Source organism: Balaenoptera acutorostrata, chromosome 3, assembly GCF_949987535.1.
Source record: "Balaenoptera acutorostrata chromosome 3, mBalAcu1.1, whole genome shotgun sequence".
NCBI lineage: Eukaryota > Metazoa > Chordata > Mammalia > Artiodactyla > Balaenopteridae > Balaenoptera > Balaenoptera acutorostrata.
The window spans coordinates 20,737,532-20,756,657 of NC_080066.1; the positions used below are offsets into that span (position 1 = coordinate 20,737,532).

The 19,126-nt window shown below is 42.7% G+C and overlaps 1 protein-coding gene and 1 long non-coding RNA gene across 2 annotated transcripts in view; one reads left to right on the forward strand and one right to left on the reverse strand.

Moving 5' to 3' along the window:
- The window catches only part of PROSER2 (proline and serine rich 2), a 39,830-nt gene extending 28,839 nt beyond the window's left edge, over positions 1-10,991 (reverse strand). Inside the window, exon 1 of the mRNA XM_007167417.2 lies at positions 10,838-10,991. The gene's annotated coding sequence lies outside the window, so the exon portion shown is untranslated. The remainder of the gene's footprint in view (positions 1-10,837) is intronic.
- Positions 10,992-11,087: 96 nt separating this feature from the next.
- The window catches only part of LOC103017115 (uncharacterized), a 37,037-nt gene continuing 28,998 nt past the window's right edge, over positions 11,088-19,126 (forward strand). The window contains exons 1-3 of the long non-coding RNA XR_449762.2: positions 11,088-11,533; positions 11,815-11,904; positions 15,675-15,728. This is a non-coding gene — a long non-coding RNA (uncharacterized LOC103017115). The remainder of the gene's footprint in view (positions 11,534-11,814; positions 11,905-15,674; positions 15,729-19,126) is intronic.

Sequence of the window (19,126 nt, forward strand, 5' to 3'; positions counted from 1 at the left end):
AGCCATTTTTCATGGACGTACACACTCTTAGATGAAATAATCAGAAAACACAAAATAGCCATTGTTGGCCTTAATGCTGGCAGTTCTTGACAACCTTTGTTTGTCTGAACATGTACTGATGTACTTTGCTCTGATTTACACAAAGAAGACAGGGGTCCTACTTTTATAGTTTTCTATAGCTTCTATAGTTTTCTGTCTGGTTCTCTGCTCATTCCTGTTTTTATGGGAGTGATGTGCATTAACAAAAATGAGTTTTATAATGAGAAATTACCTAGAAGATGAAGCTGTAATTGATGCCAAGACCCTTTTATATTGTTTTATTAACCTAATCCATAAGTTAAAAGGAAACAGAGTCCTGATATTCTTTCTTTTCTACTATTCAACTTAATTACGGCTTGAATAAAATTCTTAGACTAATCATTTCATTTCTCCCCCTAAAAATAATTTATAGATGAACTCCATAGAAATGATTGTGCTCTAGTTATGACAACACACCTGATAATGCAACACAACTCTCAGTCCCACCTCCCATTTCACACATAAAGGACAGTCTCTGGCCCCTCCCATCCCTCTCAGTACCAAAGATGCACATTTAGACACAAATGTACAGAGCTGACCTGGTAAGCAGGTAAAAGTCGTTTGGGGTCCTGTAGTTCATTTTCTTCCAAGTTTTCTGCCCTCAAAAACTTTGTTAAAAATAAAACAGGGCTTCCCTGGTGGCGCAGTGGTTAAGAATCCACCTGCCACCGATGCAGGGGTTTGAGCCCAGGAAGATCCTATATGCCGCGGAGCAACTAAGCCCATGCACCACAACTGCTGAGCCTGCGCTCTAGAGCCCATGAGCCACAACTACGGAGCCCACGTGCCATAACTACTGAAGCCCTCGAGCCTAGAGCCCGTGCTCCGCAACAAGAGAAGCCACCGCAATGAGAAGCCCGCGCACTGCAATGAAGAGTAGCCCCCACTCACCTCAACTAGAGAAAGCCCGCATGCAGCAACTAAGACCCAATGCAGCCAAACACAAATAAATAAAATTTTAAAAAATAATAATAATTTTAAAAAAAAGATTCAGTGCAACATTCACCAGTGAATTGCAAAGACCTAATTAACCTTTCTGAAATTCTGGACTCCTTTTGGGACCACAGGCCTATCAAAGTGGGCACCGTTTTCGTTTTCCTAACCAATCCTGCCAAGGAGCTGTAAGAACTTAGGGCTTTAAAGTGTGTCTGGAATCTGGCCTAACCTTGTCTCTTCACACTTATTCCCACAATAGGAACCCTTTTATCCAGCCGGGTCTCCTTCATGCTCTGCTCGGGTGTGAGCCACGTTTGGACTGCTTCCCTGTCCCTCTCCTCCCCATCCTCAAAGCCTGGCTCATGAACGATGGCAAACCCTATCTAGCCTTCCTTCGGGATGCTGCCCTTCGCCTGGCTCGTCCAGTACCTACTGCTTACTCTCCACCACGTGGTAACCACACGATGCCACCTTTGTCCTTCTGATACAACTCATCACGTCAGAGTTCATTATGCTCGCAATTCCTTTTCCTCAGTTAGACTGGACTTGCAGGCAAAGCGCTCTCTCTCTTTTTCTAAAACTATAGCCACAGGATTTTGGAAAATATTTATCCCAAAATATTGACTTAGTATTTGTTACTTAACCAAAATTTATGTTTTATTTATTTTTAAAAAAATTTGTATGGAAGTACAGTTGCTTTACAATATTGTGTTAGCTTCAGGTGTACAGCATAGTGATTCAGTATTTTTTGCAGATTATATTCCATTATAGGTTATTGTAAGATAATGGCTATAATTCCCTGTGCTATACAGTATATCCTAGTTGCTTATCTATTTTATGTATAGTAGTTTGTATCTGTTTATCCCATACCTCTAATTTGTCCCTGCCTTCCCCCCTCTCCCCTTTGGTAATCATCATGTTTGTTTTCTATGTCTGTGAGTCTGTTTCTGTTTTGTATACACATGCATTTGTATTATTTTTTAGATTCCATGTATAAGTGATATCATATAGTATTAGTCTTTCTCTGTCTTATTTCACTAAGCAAATACTCTCTATGTCCATCCACACTGCGTCAAATGGCAGTATTTCATTCTTTCTTATGGCTGGGTAATATTCCATTGCATATATACCATATTTTTTTAATCCAGTCATCTGTTGATGGGCACTTGGGTTGCTTCCATGTCTTGGCTATTGTAAATAGTGCTGCTATGAACACAAAATTTATATTTTAAAACTCTAAAACCATGAGAGTATCCTTAAAACAGACCTTTGATGTAGAAGAAAAGTTTGAACACGTAGGAGTCGTTTCAGACATGTTAACCGTGTTGCAGTAACTGTCCTTTATCCTTCTATCATATTCAGAGACCAAAGCCTTGAAATTTATGAGAAATTACTCTCAGTCAACCTTTATATTCCAATCAAGGGCAAATGTGGAGCAGGAGGGGAGTAACTTTAAACACGAATAATGATCTGTTACAAACTTGGCACCAATAACATCGGACACACTAAGCCAGTAATGCTTCCCGATATTAACATGTGATAAGTATCAGGATGAATGCACACACGTGTACATGGACAGGTGTAACCATGACCAACATTAACTTCTAAAATGGGCCTCCACACAAATAAACAGCTGAAGTAAAATAAATAAGTAGTAACTATTCTTTAGTATGGGCTCTTTCTCCGTGTCCAGAAAACAAAAGCCTTGGAAAGAAAAGAATGCTTCCAAAAAATACTCACTCAGCAAACTAGCAAACTAGAACTGGATCCCAGCACAGAACATCAAAGGGAAATTTTTTTCAGGTAGAGGCTTGTTGTTGCTGGGAGAGCTGGGGGCGGAGGCTTAATTTTGTCTGGCGTTTTAAACGGTTGACATGGTCAATGGTTTAGCATTCCTTTTCCTTCGCTTTTTTCTCTGAATGGTTTTTTCCCTTACTTCTGAAAATGTCTGCTGTAAGAATTTAGGACCTTAAACTCTTAACTGGCACTCAAGGGTATTAAAGACAAACACTTCAAAGGCTGGTAGTTTTACTTCTCCAGAAGAATTAGCATGCTTTCATTTAGAGGTTATTTTTGGAAAAGCTCTTACTGAACAATGTAAAAAAACAAGGTTGGTTTCAGATCTTCTCAATTGTGAATAGTTTCAACTATTAATAGGAAGCAGTAATTAATTTACTTAAGGCCTATGCCACATGAAAGTAACTGATTGGCCTACTGGTAAGCAAACACTTTCACAGCAGGGGCCTCAGCCAGGTAGGCTGGTTAACAGGCCCCAAGGGAAGAAGCCTCCCACCACCAGTGTACTGCCACTGAACAGAAGATTAGGAAATCAGATTTTCCCAACGTAAATCCTCACCTGAAAAAACCTTGACCAGATTTGAGTTTTGTTACTAATAACAAAAAGTAATGACCCAGGAAGAAGCAAACAGAAAAGCATCAACAGGAGGAAAATCTAGTTACATCTGATGAAATGTTTGCAAAGGTAGACACTTCAAATTTTGATTTTTGGCTCATTTAAAGAAATTTACATTCTATATGCCTACTGCATTTCTGGATTGTTTAACAAATTAAAAAAAAAAATCAAAGGAAAGATCCCAGCTTAAGTTGCTCTTGTTTCGTTAAACAAGCTTGTGTGCTTTCTCTTTATTTATTCAGCAAACGTCACCAGAGCACGCACTATGCCCTACTCCGGGGAGCTAAAATGTAGACCTTCTTACTTGTCATAACAATTATACCTTATTGTTTTATAATGCTTTTTCTTTCTTCTGAGAAGCTCAAAAAAATTCTTAGCTGAGTTTTTCATTCCTCCTCACAGCAAAAATAAAGCTGACCGAGAGCATGTTCATCCTGCGCTGGTATTTACAACACCTGGTTAGACTGGAGGCCAAGATCTGATTTACATTTCTTATCTCAGGCTGAACAGATTTAAATCCAAACCCGAGGGGGGCAAACCTCCCGTAAGACCTCCTGCTGGGTCAGTCCACTGCGTCAGACTTTGAACCCCCTCTTCCCCAATCTCTTTGCCAGCCCTGTGTGTGCATCTCCAGAGACTCTCTCCTCCCTCTTCCTGCACACCTCCTGCAACCCAGGAACAAAGCACTCAACTCCCTCCCTGCAAATCCAGGCCCTTGGGTGCAAACTCCTACCCAGTTTTAATAGAGGGGAAGAGACAAGGGGCTTTCAGAACTTTTTCAAGAAATGGGGGACCTCCCTGGCGGTCCAGTGGTTAAGACTCTGTGCTTCCAATGCAGGGGATGCAGGTCAGGGAACTAAGATCCCACAAGGTGTGGGGCGTGGCCAGAAAAAAAAAAAATGGGGACAACCAGTATAAAACAGATAATCAGCAAGCACCTGCTGTATAGCACAGGGATCTCTACTCAGTATTATATAATAACCTATAAAGGAAAAGAATCTTAAATATATATATATATATATATATATATATATATATATATCTGAATCACTTTGCTGTACACCTGAAACTAACACAACTTTGTAAATCAACTATATTTCAATTTAAAAAACTGGAAAAAAAAAGAAAAGAAATGTGGACAACCGAATGTTTGTTGAAAAAACTGGATGACTCTAACCAACAGTTAAGATGATACTGATGTCAGCATTTCAAGGCCCCCCTATCAGCCTCTCTGAAAGCTCAGCACCTTAAATGAATCAACAGTGGAATTTGATAATTACTCAAATTACTCAAAATTTGACAAAGACCTCTTGGCTATTGAAGCTGTCCGGCTCCTCACCACTTTCGAAAACAAAAACAAGACTGACATGAGAATTCGGTAGGAAATACAGTATTTAACACACTGTATTTTTATGTGAATTTTCAAGTTCCCGACAACATTCTTCTAGCGGTTGAGAAGGGAAGGGTCAGACCCCTGGCCCGCAGTTAGTAAATTGAATTGTATGAAGCTGCCATTGGCGTAGGTCAAAAATAGTTGAATATAGGTAGTTTTCTATGATTAACCTAACAGTTTTGGAACTGAATTGATAATTAACATTGTAAAAGAGCGAAGTGTTCCTTGAAATGCAATTTTGGTTGCAGTATGGCTTTATTACACATTGATACTAAAATGCTTTTCCTCAGATGATACCTCTGAAATCACAAAGGAATGAATAGGGGGGAAAAATACACAACAGTTTCACCTCACACACACTTTACAGACAATCTGACTGATGAAGTGAAGCTGCCTGTATCAGCAGGAGCTCAGACCACAAATTCATTGGTTCTCTAGTACGTGTGGAGGACAAGTTACGTGAGGAAACTGAGGTCAGAAAGAGTTGGATTTAGGCTTTAGGTTTCCACTCCAGAAGAATGCCTTTTCTGACTTTTTCTGCACCAGAACTTCTATTCAACATCGGACATTTTCAGCGCCATCCCCTTGTCTGTACTGTCTTATCTCCTTCATCATTCTATCCTCCCTTCCTCAACCCTCAACCCCCAGCTCAACTCAAATTATTGCCTCAGTGGACAAACGTCTCGTCCACAGCAGAACACAGGCCACTCGCGACGCATCAGCGGTTCATGCCCCCAAACTCAAGGCTAAACTTCTCGGCATGATGAGCAAAGCCACGGTTCTACCATTCTGACATCCCACTATCCTGCCCTTCTGCGCCCGGTTCCGTTACATCCTCCTGAAAGAAAGGGTACCTCTGTCCTCCGCTCCCTGAAGACCTGTGGGCCTCTGAGATAGACTCCCACTTGACACCTATAATCTCTGTTACTAGATCACAAGATTCTCGAAGGCGGGGACCACACTCATTGACCTCTATGTTCCCAGTTGTGCCCAGCATGGAAGGAACTTAAATGTTCACAAAAGCTCTTCAGACCCTCTGAATCTTCACAAAAAATGTCAAATGTGCCATTCTGGAAAACAGCAACTGACCAAACTCACCTGTCTAGTATAAAGGAGCACAGGCATCTTTTTTTTTCCCCACACAAGATAATTCCTTTAAGTTTTACAAAATAAACTATTTTACATACACTCATTTGTAAGGGAGAGCTGTGGTGAATCGTGAATGTATAATCTCCAGTTTCAAGGTCTGAGAGGGCCTGAGAAGTCATTTAGTCCTGCCCCCAGTTTTACAGACCAGGAAACCGAGGTCCACAAAGGTAAAGTGGTGAACCCGATGGTTACACGGCTATTTGGTATTGAAACTTCTGGTGGAGAGAGTTAAGTACTGCTCTTTTTCCCTATGCCAGGCTCTATGAATCAGTTATTTTAAAAAATAAAATGTAATCTGCAAACATCCAAAAGAGAAGCGTATGAGGAGTAGTAGGTTTATATCTCCAATGACGACTCAGTGATCAGCACATGGTAGGTGGCCCAACAGCCTACAAATACTGCTGAATGAAGAGACGAATGGCCCAGGCCTTCGGACCAATAACTAAAATAGGTAGAATATTAAATATTAAAAAAGCACTAGGGCTTCCCTGGTGGCACAGTGGTTGAGAATCTGCCTGCCAATGCAGGGGACACGGGTTCGAGCCCTGGTCTGGGAGGATCCCACATGCCGCGGAGGCCCGTGAGCCACAATTGCTGAGCCTGTGCATCTGGAGCCTGTGCTCCGCAACAAGAGAGGCCGCGATAATGAGAGGCCCGTGCACCGCGATGAAGAGTGGCCCCCACTTGCCGCAACTAGAGAAAGCCCTTGCACAGAAACGAAGACCCAACACACCCATAAATTAATTAATTAATTAAAAAAAAAAAAAAAAAAAAGCACTAGTCAGACAACTGGTCTCCTGGAAGGAGCAGCAGAAGCTGGAAAGAGAAAGCAGAGAGAGAAACAAAACCAAAACAATAGAATGAGGGTTTGAGAAGGTACATACTATACAAACCAAATCCTATAAAAATAACTATACTTACATGCAAGATGCTGGTGATATAAAAGCTAATACAAAAGAGAATCAAGTCCTTGAATAGACCTGTCTCCAGTGAAAATCTGGAAGTGGCCAACAAGCCCATGAAAAGATGCTCATCATTATTAGTCATTAGGGAAATGCAAATCGACACCACTTCATGCCCACTGGGGTGGCAATAAAAACAAAAACATGGAAAATAATAAGTGTTGGTGAGGATGTGGAGAAACTGGAAACCTCCAACATTGCTAGTGGGAACGTTAAATGGTGCAGCTACCGTGGAAAACAATTTGGTGGTTCCTCATAACTTCACTACTCACAATAACCAAAAGGTGGAAATGACCCAATGTCCATGAGCTGATGAATGAATAAGCAAACTGTGATACATTCCTACAATGGAATATTACTCAGCCATGAAAAGGAATGAAGTACTGATTCATGCTACAGCATGGATAAATTCTGAGAGCATCATAAGTGAAAGAAGCCAGACATATGCTGTATGATTCTATTAACATGAAATATCCAGAAAGGCAAATCCATAGAGACAGAAAGTAGATTAGTGGTTGCCAAGGCTGGAGCAGGGGGGAAATAGGGAGTGACTGTTTAATGGGTATGGAGTTTCCTTTTGGGGTGATGAAAAAGCTCTGGAACTGGATAGTAGTGATGGTTGCAAAACATTGTGAATGTACCTTTTTACACTTCAAATATGTGCAGTTTACTGAATGTCAATTATACCTTAGTAAAGATATTTGAAAGAAAATTTTTAAAAATGGGAAAAGACACATCAAGCAAATATTAACAACAGCAACAATTAAAAGATCACTTCTGGCTATACTACATCAGACAAAAGAGACTTTAGGGCAAAAATCCTCACTAGTGATAAAAGTAACTATGTTATGATAAAAATTCAATTCCTATTAGACACTGCATGTCTAACAATATAAATTTACAAATGCATACTGTTAGATATTAAAATAGAAAGCTGTTTATACAAATAGTCCCAGAATATTTTTTAACTCAAGTACAAGGAGATATCGACAAAGATCCCATTCTAGAGGGATCTTTCATATACCTCTCTCAATTACTGACATGTTAAGCAGACACAAAGTTAGTGAGGAATGATGCAATTAATAAGGTTCATTTAACGGATATCTGTAGACCTCTACAGAACAAAATGAACAAAAACACATTCTTCTCAAACACATATAATGTGAATATACTTAATGCCACTGATTTGTACACTCTAAAATGATAAATTCAATGTTATATGTATTTTACTACCAAAAAAAAAAAAAAAAAGAGAGAGAGAACCAAGTGTTTCCAGTGGTAGGGTCTTTGGAAATATCCAGTCTGAAGATACGAGTTCATAAGGAGCAATCACATCCCTAACCAATAAGGCGGAATGTTCTGCCCTACACATTCCTCTGCTACCGATCCTGACTGCACGGATTTTAAACCCAGCACCTACTTTCTCAAAACAGGATTCAAGATTAATGCTGCGGGTCTGGGAGTGGGACAACGGAGTTACTGAGAAGTGCAGCTTCAGGGTGGTTCTCTACAGAGGTGGCTACAGTGACTGCACTGTACTGACGCCACTGTGTCAATGTGAACAGAAGCTGGACCCACTCAGATTCAAGAGGGGAAGGCTGCAGCGTCCCAGGGGTAGAGCTGCCCAGCCCATCCTCCTGAGAACACACAGGCAGCAGGGAAGCCAACAACACTGCCACCAGAGAGGGCAGTGGAAACTGAAACGAAAAGCCGCCTTCCACTAGTGATGGCAGCGGCTCAGGTTCTGGGATGCTTCTAGGATGCCACGGCACTACTGGCGGCCATCCACAACCAAGCGGATAAGACGCACTTGAACTCTTGTTCCAGAGGATGCCCTGTTCTCAGTTCTGCTCCATCCAAGCCTTTCCCCTCTCTCCCCCCAGGCTTCAAGGCTCAGCTCTGTCACCTGTAGTTACCTGAGATGATCTTGACAATCAACACAGGGTGCCAACCACAGGCTCCTAAGGTGTCTGAGAACTTTGGAACCAGGGCCAGGTGTATCTTCAGCTCCTGATGAAGGCTTACTCGATCTGGTTTTAATCTGTTTGGGCCGTGTGGCTGTTATCTAGATGTGTCTGTATGTCCCTTGACTAGTTCAGCACTCAGCACATTGTAGGTGGTCACACAGGCCTGAAAATACTGCTGAATGAATTAATGAACACGCAGGGCCTGCCCGAAAACAAGCAAATCCCGCCCTCCGCCACAAAGGGAGCCATCGTGGTGTCAAACACCCGCACGTTTTCTTAAAAGCATCTTTCCTCTTTCCAGCCTTCTCTAAATTATCTGATTTTGGCTTTCTGATTTCTAGTAATGGAGAAAATGTGTTACTTTTAAATTATCAGTATCCAAAATTTCCCCCCCCCGCAAAATGTAAAAAAAGCTCTGAAGTGCTGTTACCAAGGCATATACCCAGTTCCTTAAAAATGGCTATTACTGGTCTGAGCAAGAAAATACACAAGATTCCATACATACGCTGTCAAGTTTGGCAAGAGAGATTTTAGACAACTTCCACCCTTCCCGCCCAATCCCAAGTAAACAGGGCATTTGTTTGTATTTCCACATTGGCCTCATGAACCAAAATACCTCCTCCACCTAGAAAAACAATCTGTAACATTCAGACACTGAGCTTTGAGGGCAGACTTTTCAGTGCATGCTAGAGCAGTAAGAATGTAGTGCTTAAAAAAAAAAGTAGAAAAGCATCTTTAATAAACTTAGGCTCTCCTCTGAGCATTTTCCTCACGTTTACACTTATATCTGATTTGGTGTTTCTATATCTTTCAGAAATATAGATGTTAAAAAAATTGTTCTGCATGAAAATTGGAGCCAGAGGAACCTTCTTTCTGTAGTCTCCAGCAACAGACCTGAATGTTCTACTGTGTTTAGGGGGAAAAGACACAAAAATCATTTTCCTTTACTCTAAGTTTTCGCTTTGCACCAAGTAGGTCCTGGCAAAGAGTTGAATGTTTTCTGATGTTAGTTCCTGCGGTTTAAGAAAAAAATAAAAAATAAAAAAATAAAAGGCTAGGTGCTTAAATTTAGACTCCGTAAAACAATACTGGGAAACTTTCAAAGCTTTGGAGAAATTCTGGAGTTTGTTTTATTTGCATCACATCGGCCACATGGCCTTCTCTTTTTTTAATCCCTCCCGCCCCTGCTCACCGGCTGACCCTACATGTTCCCGCGTGATTCAGTTACCTGTTGGGGGTCAGGGGTTGGGGAGCGGGGGTGGGGACGAAAATCTACTGGTCACTTTGCGCAGGACCCAAGTTTAACAGGTGGCTTCGGCCACCTCCTGCCAATATGAGGCTCCCGCCCTCCTCTCCGCGGGGGAAGGGACACAGCGCCCTGGGAGTTCGACGGCTGCGGCGGCAAGTGGGGCTCCGGGGAGAGCGGTGGGGACAGGGGAGGGGTGTTGGGACAACCCGGACCTCTCTGCGCGTAAAGCAAGAACCGTGCCACGGACCACCTTCGCCCGCCGCCAGGACAGCCTCGGAGTCGGAAAGCCTCGCGTCCTCCCCACCGCCCCCGAGCCGGACGCACGCGGACCCCCGTGATCCCGAATGAGGCCCCGGGTTTCCCGGGTGGGAGGCCACCGGGTCGACGACGGCCCCTCGGACGGCGCCAGAGCTCTTCCTAACTTCCAAGGGAGGCGATGCGGAGGAGCGGGAGAGCGCGCAGAAGAGATCCCCGCCGGGAGGGCACCCGCAGGGACGCGCGGGAAGCGCAGGCAGCCGGCTCGCTAGGAAAGGGGATCGCCCTTCCCGCCCTGGACCCCACCAGAGCCCCGATCTCCCCCGATCGGCTGCAAACGTCGCCCGGCTCACCGACGTGCTGGACGAGGGGATCGGCTGCCAGGACGCCCTCCCGCCCTCCGACCCTGTCCGGGATCGAGAAGCCCGCACTCACCTCGCAGGAGCCCAGCAAGCGCCCACCCGGACCGCAAGCGGGAGCCGAGCCCTAGCGCCGCCCGTTCGCCTGTCCGCCCGCGCGCGCCTCGCAGACCTTCCCGGGCCGCCCTGCCGCGCGCTCGCTTACGCGCGCCCCCGCGCTCTGCGCCGCCCCGCCGCGCGCGCCCGTGCGCGCGCCCGACGGGGTCTCGGCTGCTCCCTCCCCAAACTCACGCGGCGCGCGCCCGGGGCATTTAAAGGGACAGGCCCCCGCGCCGGCGCCGCCCCGCAGGCGCCTCTCGGTGTCGGTGCGAGGTTTGAATTGCGGACGATCTGAGGAAACTCCAGCCCCATCTCTGAGTTAAACACTCGGAGGAAAAATAGGGATTTGCATTTGAAGCTCTGAATAAGACGGGACATTTTTTTCCCCTCCTTAGTCCGTTTTGAGAGGTTATTTTACATTTAATGACAATCATGACTACCACGTATCGAATTCTTATTACCCTTGGACAAGGCATTTAACACACACATTATTTCATTCAATCCTTAGAACAACCCCCAATTTCTTATCCCCATTTTACAGAGGAGGAAAACTGAGGTTCAGAAAGGAGAAGAAACTCGTCCAAGAGGTTTTGACCCCATTCCTTGGTGCCATTTCTTCTTTATCACCGTGGAAATATCCACTGAGGTTAATAGCTGGTTGTGGAAGGCTTCTGTAAGTTGGTGGAAGTTAATGTTACCGGTGTTTCCATGGGGTGGGACAACTCTGTAGGAAAGGAGAAAACAAGAGTTATAGGGTTTTGTTAATTATAGTGTTTGATATATACTCAGATGGCAGACATTATAAAACCCGTATTGCAAAGTGCTGTTTGTGCTTATCCCCATTTTACAGAAAACTAAGGAAGTGGTTGGTGGCACAGGATGACTGAGTCACTGGTGGCACTCGGGGCTGAGCCCCAGTTCTTTAGTCCTTATATCATTTTTTTGCTCTCCCAGGAGGAGATACCTGATTAAAGGGAAGAAGACTTTTTCACTAATAACACATTGGCCTCATCTAACTCCCTGCATCTTTTTTTTTTTTTAAAGGTATGTGTATTTTTTTTAAATATTTTTAAATTATTTATTTATTTATTTTATTTTTGGCTGTGTTGGGTCTTCGTTTCTGTGCGAGGGCTTTCTCCAGTTGTGGCAAGCGGGGGCCACTCTTCATCGCGGTGCGCGAGCCTCTCATTATCGCGGCCTCTCTTGTTGCGGAGCACAGGCTCCAGATGCGCAGGCTCAGTAATTGTGGCTCACGGGCCTAGTTGCTCCGCGGCATGTGGGATCTTCCCAGACCAGGGCTCGAACCCGTGTCCCCTGCATTGGCAGGCGGACTCTCAACCACTGCGCCACCAGGGAAGCCCCTTCCTGTATCTTTAATTATTGTTTACAAAACACTTTAATCCACCGCACTTACTAATTAGGCAAGCATTATTATCCCCCTCTTTCTGAACCAAATCCAAGAGAGAATCAATTCTGTCAATCCTTAATCCTCATTGAATAATGGACCTAAGCTTTCTGTTCATGTTCTTTTTTCTCTTAAATTTTGTTGCATATAGCTAAACACTAATGCATGTATCATGAATTGGCTTAGTAAAAATTAAATAGTATTAAATAGCCACAGGTGAGAGGTAATATAGGCAGCCCCTGTTTTTCACAAATTCAGATAAAGAAAAAAAGACATTATAAGTGCTTCCCAGAATTACTTTTCCTTTTTAGTAGTGTTCTTTTCGCTTGGTTAAGTTTTTATGATGTATAAACATATGTGTAGCTTAGTTCTTTAGCTTTAAATTTTTTAATGTACACATTATCTTGTGTGTACAAATTAAATTTTACACGGTATCTTTTCTTCCAGGTGAAGAGGAGATAGGGAGGAAGAAATTGAAGGATGATGGGATTAGGAAGGAAGAAAGGGAAAAGAAAAAGGCACAAAAAGAAAAAAAGGGTGGGGGGGCTGTGGCGGACAGGAAATGAACAGGGAAGAAAATGAGACTGAGGTTTCAACCAAGGCGATAGCGGGAGGAGGCCAGCCCTGCTAGCTCGTACCCGATCTTTGTGGGAATTGCGAACAGGTGGCCCTTCCGCGGGGCCGGTGCAGACCTGGCCAGGGCGCAGCGTGAGTACCTGAGCTCAGGCTGCCTTCCAGTACCTCCTGCACCCCTGCCCTACTCTGTGCCAACTGAACCTACCCAAAGGCACTAGAAGGTGAGAAAGGACATAACGTGAGGTAAGAAAACAAGAAACGGCTTAGAGGGGGAATTTAAAGATTGTTATTCCTAAAAGTACTTAGATAACGTCAATGGAGAAAAGAACGAAGAAACATCTGGAGGGTCTTTGGACCTGCTGTTGTTACTACTTTAAAAGATCCATGAAATTGACAAAATTTTACTTTCTGTTCACTCGACTTGTTACTAAATTCTTCTGAGGCTGGTCTTTGCTAAGAAAATGCCGGTGATACATGGCTCAGAATATTAGACAATTATTCTTATTTACTTTGTTTAAGTTAAAATTTTTAAAGTAAACTTTAAATATTTAAGCTAAACGTATAATTATTATTGTATAAAAATAATAACTGTGTAAAATTGGCTTGAGAAACTGCAGTATTTATAATGACCACTAGAGGGAGGTAGACAGGAAAGGAGAAAGAATAGTTAGCGAGTAAGCTTCCTGAGTTTACTAAAAATTACAGCATTTTAGAGCTGAAAGAGGAGATGTCAAAAGACATGATTTTGCTTTATGCCTCTTCCACTTAGAATATGTGTAACCTTGAGCTATTTATTCTTTTTGAGACTCAGTTCCTCAACTGTACAATGAAGCTATTAACACCTACCTTGGGAGGCTAAAACAAAATTATTTTAAAGTTTACTTGAACAAGTAGCAGATGAGAAGGGTTAAGAAGATTATGAAAATGAAGAAACAGATGGGAAATTTCCCTGTTTGTTAAACAGTATAAAATAATAATTTAAAGTATCAAAATAGAATATTAGTAGATATTGAATGATATAGATAATAAAATAGAATAGATAACCCAGAAAAAGACAGTGTTGATATACTGTAGATTTTCATATGTGATGGAGTCATCTAAAATAAATGAAAAAGGGACAGATTCTCAATAAATGGACTTGAGAAAGCTAGTAATTTGAAAAAAAATCATGTTGAGCTCATACATTTCATTATGTGCTAAAAGAAATTTCAGCTACATTAAAGAACTTTAAAACTAGGAGAAATTTTAGGCAAATATTTATGTAACCTCAAGATGGGGGAAGAAAAGAAATAGAAAAATCATAAAGGAAATGACCAGTAGACTAGATTACATAAGAATTTAAAAATTGTGACAACTAAAAATATTGTGAACAAAATAGAAAACAGAACAAATCTGACAGTTCTTTTTTTTTTTTTAATTTTATTTATTTATTTATTTTTGGCTGCGTTGGGTCTTCGTTGCTGTGTGCGGGCTTTCTCTAGTTGCGGTGAGCGGGGGCTACTCTTTGTTGAGGTGCGCGGGCTTCTCATTGCGGTGGCTTCTCGTTGCGGACGACGGGCTCTAGGCACGCGGGCTTCAGTAGTTGTGGCACGTGGACTCAGTAGTTGTGGCTCGCGGGCTCTAGAGCACAGGCTCAGTAGTTGTGGTGCACGGGCTTAGTTGCTCCGCGGCATGTGGGATCTTCCCAGACCAGGGCTCGAACCCATGTCTCCATTGGCAGGCGGATTCTTAACCACTGTGCCACCAGGGAAGCCCTGACAGTTCATTTTATCCTCAATACAAGAGTACACACACATTGATAAGAAAACTCTAATAACTCAATGAGGAAATTTCCTCAAAGAAAAAATAAAAACAATTAGTGTGTATATGTAATTATATTTTAAAGTGTTTGGATTACCCAGTAATTGAAAAAATTAAAAATTAAAATAGTAAGCAATATTTGCATCTATTAAATTAGAAAAAGATTTTAAAATTCTAACATTCAGTATTGGCAGGAGTGCAAAGAAATGGGCAATTTTATATATTATAGTGGGAGCATAAATTGATATAATTTTACCGGAAAGTGATTTTGTGAAATATTTCAAGACCCTTAAAAATGTTTATATACTTTGGCCTATAATTCCATATGTAGGGATTCTACAGAAATAATCAGAAATGAGCACAAAGATTTGTGCACTGTCTCCTTTTTCATAATGTCAGAAAATTAGAAACAACCAAAAAATCCAAAATTAGGGGGAAGTTTAAGTGAACTATTATGCAGCTATTAAAAATGAGGTATTTTTCATGAACATAAGAAAATACCTAAATATATTGTTAAAGGGGAAAAAAGAACATTACCAAATTGTGTGTAAACTATTGTTCCAGCTATGGAAAAATGCATGTATATATTCAAAAACTAGAAGGAAATATATCAAAAGGATGACAGTTACTCTTTCTGGCTGTGATTATGTGATTCTTATTTATAGTATTGTATATGTCCCAAATTTTCTGTTGTGGTTCTATATTTACTGTTATAAATCAGTACAGACTAATACAAATTTTTTGAGACAATAAATGCCAATGTGCATAGCATAGAGTCTGGCTTATGTCAAACATTCAATAAATATTGGGTAGATAATAGAAGGAGGGAAGAGAAGGAGATTGATGGACTTCAAGGATGACTTGCTAGTGAAATTTCTTGATTTTAAAAAAGAAATAATTATTCTACAAATGAGGAAATTACAACCTGGAGGTTTTTTGGTGACAAACTTCAAGAAAAACTTTAGAAGATAATACACTGGTTCCATACTTCCTGAAAGCAAGTAGATAACATGCTACCTTGTCTGTATTCCAGGTCGATATTCTGAAGGAGAAATACATGCGGAAGAAACAAATGTGGAAGAAAATGGTAAATAATTTTATCTGAACTCAATGATAAGAGTCTGAAAGAGAAGCTAGGTTCTAAAAAGATCCCTGGTGAAGAAGTGGTGTTCATTCACGCTTTAGGACCTGCCAAGTGACTGAGGTCCAAACAGGAAGAGAGAACGTATGGAGTCCATTCATTTTTCATCCAGAAATTACTTGTGGTTTCTTCTGTGCCAGGTGTTACTAGGGGTAAAATCCAGGAGATGCAACAGTGAACAGGATGGATAAGTTCCCTGTCTACAGGGAATTTATGGTCCAGGAGGGCTTGGCAGGATGCAGACAAGACTCAAATGATAAACTGGTTAGTCACCAACCATCTATTAATCCCCAGATGAAACAGAAGTGATTCTGTAAATAAAACAACGGTAAGTGAACCGTATCCCCCCAGAGATAAGCCTGAGGACTCAGGGGTGGTTGAAATTTGGCTGAGGATAACTTGCTTCGCTTTCGCTGATCTCTGGCTAGCTTTCGGTTTACAGATGGAGTATGCAAAGCCGACAGGGTCTTGGAAATGGTTCCAGGCACCTGCGGTGTCTGGGGAGCCGGGGGACAGGAGAGCCTTGGGAAGTTTCCTGTGCAAGTGTATTTTAACCCTGTCCGTCTTCCCACAAGCTTCACTAAGGCCTCCACTCCTCACGAGTGCTTTTGGAGTGAACCTTATTCTCAGGAGATTTGAATATGGGCTGAAACTGGCCTTAGGTGGGTCTTAGGTAAGAGCCAGGACCCAGTGAGAACCAGTCCTGTTTGTGTCACAGACATTTGGAAGGAGAGATGAGTACAGTGCGTTGGAACACTTAACGTTTGTAGTTTGTGTTACCTTCTGCTAAGTTGAATTCTTCTAAACCCATTTCAGTTAAAAGATTTCATTACGCCAGATTTCTACGTTTGAGGGCTGACTTTTTTTTTTATACAATTCCGTTGTGACCCAAGACATAAATTCTTCTTTGAGGTGACCCTGAACTTAAGGATGTTAATTCCCTGATTTTGAGGGAGCAAAATGTGCCTAGTGTTACAGTCAGAGTGACGGAGGAATCTCTGAGCAGGGTCGTTAACCACTTAGTGGGACCGTGGAGCCCAGGTCTGTCCCCAGCTTACAGATTCAGTAACTCTGTTCAGTGCCACCTGGATGCCACCAGGTGCTCAGACAGTGGGTCTCAATTGTATTTCCAAGTTGCAATACTGGTGGAGGAAAGGATGGGGAAAATCAAACCGGCAATTCTTTCATAAGCTTAAAATGTGTTATTTCAATTTCTCGATTGTTAAATAGGATTAAAGAAAAAAAAACCCTCTTCCTACAGAGAATCACAATAGGAAAAGAAAAGGGAAATCACACCGAATGCTACCGTTCACTGGGAGTAATAAAATGTGGGATTTTTTTCCCTCTTGTCCTAAAATTGCCCTGAGGACCAAAATACCTACCTCTTACATTCCCCATTCAGGAAGTCACCAGGAACTAACCAGCTTCTCAGGACTTCCTGACGGTCAACACTTCTGAGCTGGCCCTACTGCCAGCTACACCCCCAGCCCCATTTCCAAACTAAGAGGCTTGCAGGTCCTAAGCTTTGTGGAGATGCAGTTAGTCTTCACGGTGGGAGGCTGTAACAGGAGACTGGAGCGGGGCTGTGTTCCCTTTCTATCCACCCAGGACAATCTCCTTTCTAACCATCTCCAAGTCAACTGATTAGGGACTTTATTTTATTGTTTAAAAATATTTATTTATTTATTTTGGCTGCGCCGTGTCTTAGTTGCGGCACGCGGGATCTTCCTTGTGGCACGTGGGATCTAGTTCCCTGACCAGGGATCGAAGCCCGGGCCACCTGCATTGGGAGCGCAGAGTCTTAACCGCTGGACCATCGGGGAAGTCCCTGATTAGGGACTTTACATCCACAGAATCCCTTTTGCCACATAATGTGACATAATCACAGAGGTGACATCCCGTCATATCTGCAGGCTCCACTCACGCTTAGGAGGCTGGAATCTTGGGGGCCAGCTTAGAATTCTGCCTGCCACAGAGGGGAAGGGGTTCCTTTAATCCCCACAGCCAAGTCAGGGCGAGAGTCCTAAGACAATCACTCATAAAGATTGGGGTTCAGCAAAACGGGGAATTAGACTCTTGCTAGGGTGACCTCGTAGTTACCCCCAGGCCACGAGGAGCTGAGCGGGGTAAGAAGGTCACAGTGAGAATTCTGGGAGCCAAGGAGCACGGCACAGTGTGTCCTTCCCACTGAGGTTTGGGGACAGACTTGAAAGGCTTGTGACCTGCCAGGCTGGAGATTTCAGAGCGGTCCCTTCCCTCGGGCTTGAAGGGCTGCAAGCTCAGTGAGCCTGGAGGGAAGATGGGGCAGCTCCACCCACCCCACTCTCCAAGTCCATCCAAGCGTGTGGAAGGGGACCCTCCAGTTCTTGGGGCTGTATGTGCGGGAACATACATTACCCCAAGGGCAGAACCAGGAAGCTGCTGGGGGGCCGACGGGCCAGGCGACTGAGTTTGAGATGGAATGCCTAGGACTGAACCTTTAAAAAAAAGTTTTTTTAAATTGTGGTAAAATATACATAGCATAAAATTTACCATTTTAACCATTTTTAAGTGTACGGTTCAGTGCTATTAAGTGCACTCACAATGTTGTACAACCATCGGCATTATCCATCTGCAGTACTTTTCCATTATCCCAAACTGAACCTCTGTCCCCATTAAATCCTCACTCCCATCCCCCAGCCCACACCCCTGGCACCACTGTTCTACTTTCTGTCTCTACGATTTCGACGACTCTATGGCCCTCATATAAATGGAATCACACAGTGTCTGTCCTTTTGTGACGACGTCTTTCACTTAGTATGTTTTCAGGTTCATCCATGTCATAATATGTATTAGAATTTCCTTCATTTTTATAGTTCAGTAATAATCCTTTTTATGTATAGACCATGCTTTTTAAATCCATTCTTCTGTGGATGGACCCTTATGTTGTTTCCATGTTTTGGCTATTGTGAATAATGCTGCAGTGAATGTGGGTGCACAAAAATCTGTTCAAGTCCCTGCTTTCAGTGATTTTGGGTGCATACCCAGAAGCAGAATTGCTGAATTGTATGGTGATTCCATGTTTACCTTTTTGAGGACCCACCATACTGTTTTCCACAGTGGCTGCACCCCACCTGCAACGCCTGTATGCGGGTTCCAATTTCTCCACATCTTCATCAACACTTGCTATTTTCTTTGTCGTCATCGTTTAATAATTAGAATTGAATCTTAAATACAAAAATGAGACTGGTCTAATAACCCGAAATCTTAGGCAGATTATTAAATCTGGCCAGTCTGATCGCTGGTGGGAAATGGGGATTCAGCGGAGAGCAGCTGCTGACAGCAATGAAACCATTCCGTGCTTA